Genomic DNA, 8,258 nt, shown 5'->3' on the forward strand with positions numbered 1-8,258 from the left:
GCTATTTAAATGGCACCATTCCACAGCCTGACTCTCTCATCATAGCCTAGCTTTAATTAAAGAGACACCAATATATGATGAACATATGCAAAACTTATAGAGACATTTAAAACGTGGACAAACAGGCTTCATAAATAGGAATGTTGTACGGTCTCCTTGTAGTGGCAATTAAAGAGCTGTCAGTAGTGGAGTCCTCTGGGGACATTCAGTACTATGGCATTAGGAGACATTTCTTGCTTGATTCTCAATAAATAGCTTCTCAGAAGCATAAAGATGGCCAAGAGCTACCTGTCGCCCAATCATTGCCAGGTTTTCTTTGGCTTGATAGACCAGATTTTGCACTTCCTGGACCTCTGAGACACTTCTATTTTCTCTGAAGGCATCTCTGATTCTTCTGGTAGCATAAGTTGTGTAATTCTAGGCTCTGAATTTGGAGGTCTCCCGCAACAGTGCCCTGAACAAGAACCTTACCTGTGCTCTTCCGGGCGCCACCATCTTGTAGGTCATGTTCATTTACAATTACTCATTCATGACTATTTAAGCCTGTGAGTATACTAGCAAAGCTGCAACTGCTGCAAATTCCCAAGTGTACCAGAAACAGCGGCAGCTACGAAATTTGAAAGTGGTGGGGCGTAAAACGTGGTTATGACTTTTATGTAGCAAGCTAAGTGAGCATGTTCAATGGAGAAACGTGGGACTTGTGGGGGGTGGTGCAGTCCTGGCAAATGGTGTATTTTATAGAACATTTTAATAAAGAATTTAGGGCCATATGTAGGTAATTTGGACATACCGATTCCTAATTACCGAATTTTACCGAATCGGTATTTAGAAACGGTATTTCTGATGTACGTAATAATTCGATAAATATTACCGAATCGGTAAAAATCAGTAAATATTTACCGAATCCACAATTTTTCCGATTCGGTAAATACTGAATCGGTAAATATTACCGAATCGGTATATACCGAATCGGAAATTCTAAAAAACTGCAATTGAGGAATCAGCCAATCCTGTGCAACCACCACCCCTCCCAACCAGGATGTGGCCACACCCAGGCAGGTGCACACAATCAGAACCTTCTGGAGAGGCTGGGAGTGCAGAGGAGAGCAACAGAGCCACTGCGTGAACTTTTTCTGCAAATCTTGCACAATGGCCAGTCAGGACACAGAAAGAGAAGGAGGGGAAAGGAAGAGGAAACTGAAATTCAGTCAGAAGGAGGTAGTGAAGCAGCACACAAAGCTGTTTGGAAAGCAGTCCCTGCAAGTTGCAGATTCAGAAAAAAGAAAAATCTGGCTTGGAATCCAGTTTCAGGTGAATGCCATTGGAGTGACCCCCAGGGACATTGATGTGCTCAAGAAGCGGTGGTATGATATCAGGATCATCACCAAGAGGAAGATGGCTGATCTTCAAAAACAAGCCAGCCAGACAGGAGGAGGAAGGAACAGGGCACCTGCCCTGACTGAACTTTAGCGGCTCGTGGAGTCCACGATAGAGCCAGAAAGTGTCTGTGGAATCGGGGATGCAGACAGCTCTGCCAGAGCTGCTTCCAAACAAGGTAAGAAGCATGCACACATTGTGCCCCCCTTCCCCTATCCCAAATCCCCAACTGGGCTATGTGAATCCCCCAGTACAGGTTTTTGTTCAGACCAGCAATGCATTATGGGAGATGTAGTCAGTGAAACCCCTATCATGACAGGAATCGCACTAAACAACAAGGCATGTGACACACATCAGCGATAAGCAGGCAGAGGACAATGAGATAGCGTGGCCGAAATGTATTTTAATTTTTGCAATGCAGGGCTGCAGGTACACTGAGCTAATGTACAATTTCTGTCAACAGGCGATACATCACGCAGGACTGCTCAGGACAAGGGAGAAGAGGGCACCCCGGAAGGACATCACAGAGAAGGCCAGAACGGGGGCAGGGCATACAACACCACCACAGACAGCCTCACCACCACAGCCAGCCTCACCACCACAGTCAGACTCGCCACCACAGCCAGCCTCACCACCACAGCCAGCCTCGCCACTACTGCTAGCCTCACCAGCATCAACAACACCTGCAGTGGTTAGACCTAGGAGGCGTGCTGTTGCCAGACTGCAGGAGTTTGAGTCCTCCTCAGAAGACTCGAGGGGGGGGAACATCTACTGTGCCACTGAATGGCAGCAATGCTGGTTTGCTGTCCACTTCTGAGGGAGCACACACAGGTGCCAGACGCCGCCGCAGGGCTCGTGTGAGCAGTCCACCTCCACAGGGTGAGAGCCATGGTGTCTTCGGAGGGCTGGAGGCAACCATGGTGAAGGTGCAGTGCCTAAAAGGCAAGGCAATTCAGTCAGTTCAGCAACAAATGAGGCGCCTTAATGACAACATGACCAACATTGACAAGGGCATTAGCTCAATGGCTGAGGGCATGAAGGAGATGGCTGCGGGCATGCGGGACATGGAGCACCATACAAGGGCAGTGAACCGCCTAGCAACTGCCACTTCTCTGCTCTGCAGGCGCTCCGTGGCCATGCAGGAGGGGCTGGCGCACTGCAGCACTGATGTCTCTAGGGGGCTGGTAAAGGTGACCACTGCTCTTGAAGTGCTGCTTACGAGTCAGTCTGCCACTACTGGTGCTGTGGAAGTTGGGGACAGCGAGGACACGACCAGTCGGTGCAGCATTACCCCCCTTTAACAGGCACCCGGAGGAGCAGCAGACGGCATGGGGCTGCCACTGGTTCCACAGCCAGTGAGGACAGTCAGTTAATGGCATCCAGCACTGTTGTGCGTTGCCGCAGACGCTGATGCAGCCCACACTTTCAGGACAGAATTGGATGAAGTAACCCATAACTTCCTACTATGGATGTCACAAATTGGACTGCCAAGTTTGGCCGTTTGTGTTGTGGCGTAGTGCCCAGAAATTAAAACTACATAATTGAATCTGATTGTCACAAATTACTTGCTGCACTTAGATTTGAAAATTGAATCGCACTCACCGCGCCGATTCCCCGCTGTCACTCCGGCTCACTCGCTTCCTGGTGGAAACGCTACAAGCGCCAATCAGAGAAGAGTGGGAGGGGCTGAGGCTGACCACAGATACAAATGCCGCCAGCAGCGCCAGAGTAACCACTTTGAAGGTGCTACTGCCTGCGTCTAGTGCGAGCGCTCTACCGCCCTGTTATTTTAAAACTGTGTTGCCATTGAATCTGATTGTCACAAATTACTTGCTGCACTTAGATTTTAAAATTTAATCGCACTCACCGTGCCAATTGCCCGCTGTCACTCTGGCTCACTCGCTTCCTGGTGGAAACGCTACAAGTGCCAATCAGAGAAGAGTGGGAGGGGCTAAGGCTGATCACAGATACAAATGCCGCCAGCAGCGCCAGAGTAACCACTTTGAAGATGCTACTGCCTGCGTCTAGCGCGAGCGCCCTACGCCCTGTTATTTTAAAACTGTGTTGCCATTGAATCTGATTGTCACAAATTACTTGCTGCACTTAGATTTTAAAATTGAATCTCACTCACCGCGCCGATTCCCCGCTGTCACTCCGGCTCACTCACTTCCTGGTGGAAACGCTACAAAGCGCCAATCAGAGAACAGTGGGAGGGGCTAAGGCTGACCACAGATACAAATGCCACCAGCAGCGCGGGAGCACAGCGGACGCGCGCAGCGGCGCGCCAGCGGCGTGACAAAGGCGCGCCAAAGTCAAGCCCGTCTGCCCCCGTCCATGCCTGACCGGGGCAAGGGGCAAGCCAATATGCTCAAAACACCACCTACTCCACGGCCAAACTTACATCGCTCCACTCTAACGTACTTGCAATCGACGAAAGCTGCTTGGCTAACATAGCCACGAACGTTATTTCGTCAAAAAGATCCTCGTTTCCCGAACTCAGCGGAATCACATACCAGAATAAGAAACCAAACACCAAGGCCACAAACATGGAACAACCCCTAACCGTTATCTATCTAAATACCCGCTCTAAGGGCAAACACCAACTTGAAATACATATTCTTCTGTCGACCGAAAAACCGGATATCCTATTATTAACAGAAACCTGGTTAACACAGGACTCCTCCCCTGATATCCTAGCAGCCCTGCCCGTCGACTACTACATCCTGCAAACTAACCGTCCTCAGGGTAAAACAGGAGGGGGAGTGGCAGCCATAATACATCAAGATCTACAATTCTCTGCACTTACCCCTCTCGACCTACCACAAGTTGACAATCTAGTGATTAAACTAGAATTCGCCTCCGCCCCACTAGTATGTGTCATACTCTACAGACCACCTCAGAGCATGCCACAGTTCCCGCAGCTTCTGGGCGAACAGATGACACACATCACAACAAACCACGCAAAAATACTAATGATTGGTGATCTCAACTACTGGGCAAACGACCCAGCAGGTGGACCTCACTCAGTAGAACTAACCGATCTACTCACGGGGCTAAATCTCTGTCAGTATATCACTTCCGCCACTCACATTAAAGGTCATACCTTAGACCAGTTATGGTCCACCAACCTGACCATAACAAACCCTGATTTCACTCCCTGTATCTGGTCAGATCATCATCTCATAACATTTTCCATAAACAACCTTACTAAACCTAAAATACCCCTACCAGTACCTGGATACTTTAGAAGCTGGAACACCATCGGCAAAGCCCAATTCCTTAAAACCGTGGCCAACACAATTTCCCACCAACCACTCCTCCATAGATAAGAGTGAGGAAAACCTGTGGGAATGGCTCCTGTCAGCCAGCAATAAACATGCCCTACTTAGGAAGTTACAGCGAGCACGTTGTCACGAAGCACAAAAATGGTTCTCTGACGACCTAAATTAAGTTAAAACTTGCCCTGCGCCAAGCGGAAAGGAAATGGAGAAGCAAATACTCACACGAAGACAAAAAAGTCTTTCTAACTGCCCTAAGAACTTATAAAAATTCGATCCTGACCACAAAGACAGAATACCTCTCACTCAAAATCATCACCTCCAAAAATCAATCTAAGGATATTTTTTCAATAATAAATAACTTATCTAATCCTGATCGTGTGACATCAAAAACCACACCTTCGCAACCCTTATGCGACTCACTGAATAACTTCTTCATTGACAAAATCAAAATTATTAAAGCAAGCATCCCTACCTGCACTAAGCCCAATTGTCCAACCAAACCAATAAACACACAAAAGCTAGAACAAATCCCAATGATAAGCAGAGAAGCCTTCTCAGATTTACTGACCAAAGTTAGATCTGGCTCTCCTAGAGACTGCTGTGCTCCTTGGATCTTGAAAGAAGCCTTCACAGCCTGCCCAGAACCAGCCATGGCCCTATTAAACAAATCACTATCCCAGGGACAAGTACCTGATGCCTTCAAAGAGGTGTTTGTCATCCCCCTCCTGAAGAAGCCGGGAGCTGATCCCGGAACCCTCACTAACTACCGACCTATCTCGCTGCTCCCCTACATGGCCAAATTACTTGAAGACCACGTAGCCAAAAACCTATCCACTTTTCTGGCACAGTCAGACTACCTAGACCCTCATCAAGCAGGGTTCCGCCCAGCTCACTCCACAGAGTCAGTGATACTGTCAGTGTTAGATTCTCTGTGAGAGAAAGTGGACGGAGGCTCCCCTCAAGCCCTGGTGCTGCTGGATCTTTCCACCACCTTTGACACGGTCGACCATAACATCCTGGTCGACCGTGTCGAGGACGCGGGAATCCAAGGATCGGCCCTTGAATGGATTAAATCCTTACTTACAAACTGCTATCAAGCGGGCCGCCTAGGAAACTTCACAACAACCAAGATTAAGAACACTTGGGTGTCCCCCAGGGCTCCTCCCTCTCTCCGCATCTATTCAATCTATACCTTCTCCCCTTGAGCCACGCACTAAAAGAAAGGAAAATCCAGACCTTCAATTATGCAGATGACTTTCAACGGATTCTGCCAATCAATGACTCCACCACCACCATCCTCGAATTCCAGAGAACAATGCTGTTCATCCACGACTGGATGAACAGCAATCACCTCAAATTAAATCCAGACAAAACAGAAGTGATCCTCACAGGAGGCCCTTCGAACCCCTGGAACTCCCACTTTTGGCCTAAAGAACTGGGACAACCTCCCGCCCCCTCCACAGCCGCCAAAACCTTGGGTGTCATAATCAATAAAGACCTCACCATGAAAAACCAAATTGGGGCCGTGATCTCAACATGCTGCTTTCAACTAAGGAAAATAAGAAAAATCAGTAAGTATCTCACTCAAGAAGTTAAAACACAGGCTTCCAAGCCCTCTCTTGACCCCTTCTTCCACCCCCTTAACACCACCTCTACACCCTTGCCTTAAATAGCAAGTATTCCATATTTTTCAGCCACTCCCACATCCCTCCCACATTTGCTATTAAAATGTTTACGATACCGTGAGGAGATCTCCACAGTTGGGGTGAAGATCGCCACACAAAAAATATAGCAGAGGCGGAGGCATGGTCTTTAGCTTGTAGATTTGTAAATAACATTTTGTGGTATGTGAGTAGTACTATTTCAGGACACAAAACATGCTACAAAATGCAGTTTCTGAATAAGCTCTGATTGTTTCATTCAACTGGCCATTTATCCCTGGGTGCACTCACACCCATCCTTTAATTTTATTTATATAGATATCCACCCATAACCACAAATATTTACTCAATTTAGCACACAGCCGTGCATCCGTCCATCCACTGTTGTGGATATTTATGACTGTATGTGTTGTGAGTGTGTATCTTTGTGAGTGTTTTATGTGTGCATGCTCTGTGCATAGGTGACTGTCTCTATGCTGCGCTTCTTGAAAGTATGTGTGAACGTGTGCTGTATGCTTGTTTGTATGCACTATGCTGAAGGCTTTGTCAATGCTTTTTATTGAATGTCTTTTACCTTTCTTTTCACCTGCTGTAGTTTGCTTTCCTGGGTCTGTTTCAATTAACTTAAAGCAACTATATTTTTCAGATCTGCTGTTAGCAACCTAGACAAGTGGTTTCTAGTAATGCCCCAGGTAATTCTCTCTGTAGCCATTCTGTATGTGAAACAGGTGTGTTTGCTTTTGTTAATTTATTTTCGTGCATTAAAGAAGGCCATTGTTGTATGTAAACGACGTCAGTTACATTACAATTAAGAAAACAATGCTTCTGGCCTCAATAGAACCTGAACCCACTGCCACACCCATTGCTTTGGGAACAAGGTAGAAACTTTGAATCCCAACTTTAGACCTATTGGAGATCTATTGCCAATCAAATGCAAAATCCCTTGCAGATGAACCTTGTCTTTGATGTCCTGATTCACAAGTGCAAATTCACTTTTGAAATTCACACAGTGATGGCTAGTGCAGGTAAAAGCGTAGGAGGAGTCGGCAGACAACGAAAAGGGAAAATCATTTTTAAAAAAAAGAAAACCATTTACCTTGTGCTCGCACATTACTGATTGCGCTCACCGCGTCGCCCACTCAGCGATGCGGCGAGCGCAAGGTAAGTGGTTTTCTTTATTTTTGTAAGTGATTTAATTTTTTTTTTCCTCGTTGTCATCTGTTAACTACCCACCGCCCGCCCCACTAATCTTACCTGCACCGGCCCTCACTGAATTCAAAATATTTGAAACTGAACCCATAATTCTGTTTACTAATATGTAATATTACGCCTCTAACCCAAAAACTCATTTTATTGTAGATTCTCACAAATTCCCCCAAGGCACATTCCCACTCTGAATGTAATTATCTTGTCAAGTACAAGTGAAAATCCCTGTCTAGGGTGGACCTGGAGAGAAAACTAGAAGTCCACCAGACTTGGTGAGGGCTTAGGAGAAGGCGTTTCTTCAGAATTCACAATATTTTTGCTTTGAGAAAATAAATGTCAGCATGTGTTAATGTAAATTTGATAAGCTATAACACTGGCATAATTGAACACCATTTACAATTTTTACAATTTATTTTCATAATAACTCAGAAAAACATTTATTGCAAGGCACACAATGAAGTTCTCCAGGTTTATTTCCTACTGCTGGAAAACACACCTTAGAGTTGAAATGGAAGCTATTTAAATGGCACCATTCCACAGCCTGACCCTCTCATCATAGCCTAGCTTTAATTAAAGAGACACCAATATATGATGAACATATCCAAAACTTATAGAGACATTTAAAACGTGGACAAACAGGCTTAATAAATAGGAATGTTGTACGATCTCCTTGTAGTGGCAATTAAAGAGCTGTCAGTAGTGGAGTCCGCTGGAGACATTAAGTACTATGGCA

The 8,258-nt window shown here is 46.1% G+C and overlaps 1 pseudogene; it reads right to left on the minus strand.

Moving 5' to 3' along the window:
- Positions 1 to 219: 219 nt before the first annotated feature.
- On the minus strand, positions 220 to 507 carry LOC146783933 (LYR motif-containing protein 4 pseudogene; annotated as a pseudogene).
- Between the last annotated feature and the right edge of the window lie 7,751 nt (positions 508 to 8,258).

Source organism: Triturus cristatus, chromosome 11 (assembly GCF_964204655.1).
Source record: "Triturus cristatus chromosome 11, aTriCri1.1, whole genome shotgun sequence".
Lineage (NCBI taxonomy): Eukaryota > Metazoa > Chordata > Amphibia > Caudata > Salamandridae > Triturus > Triturus cristatus.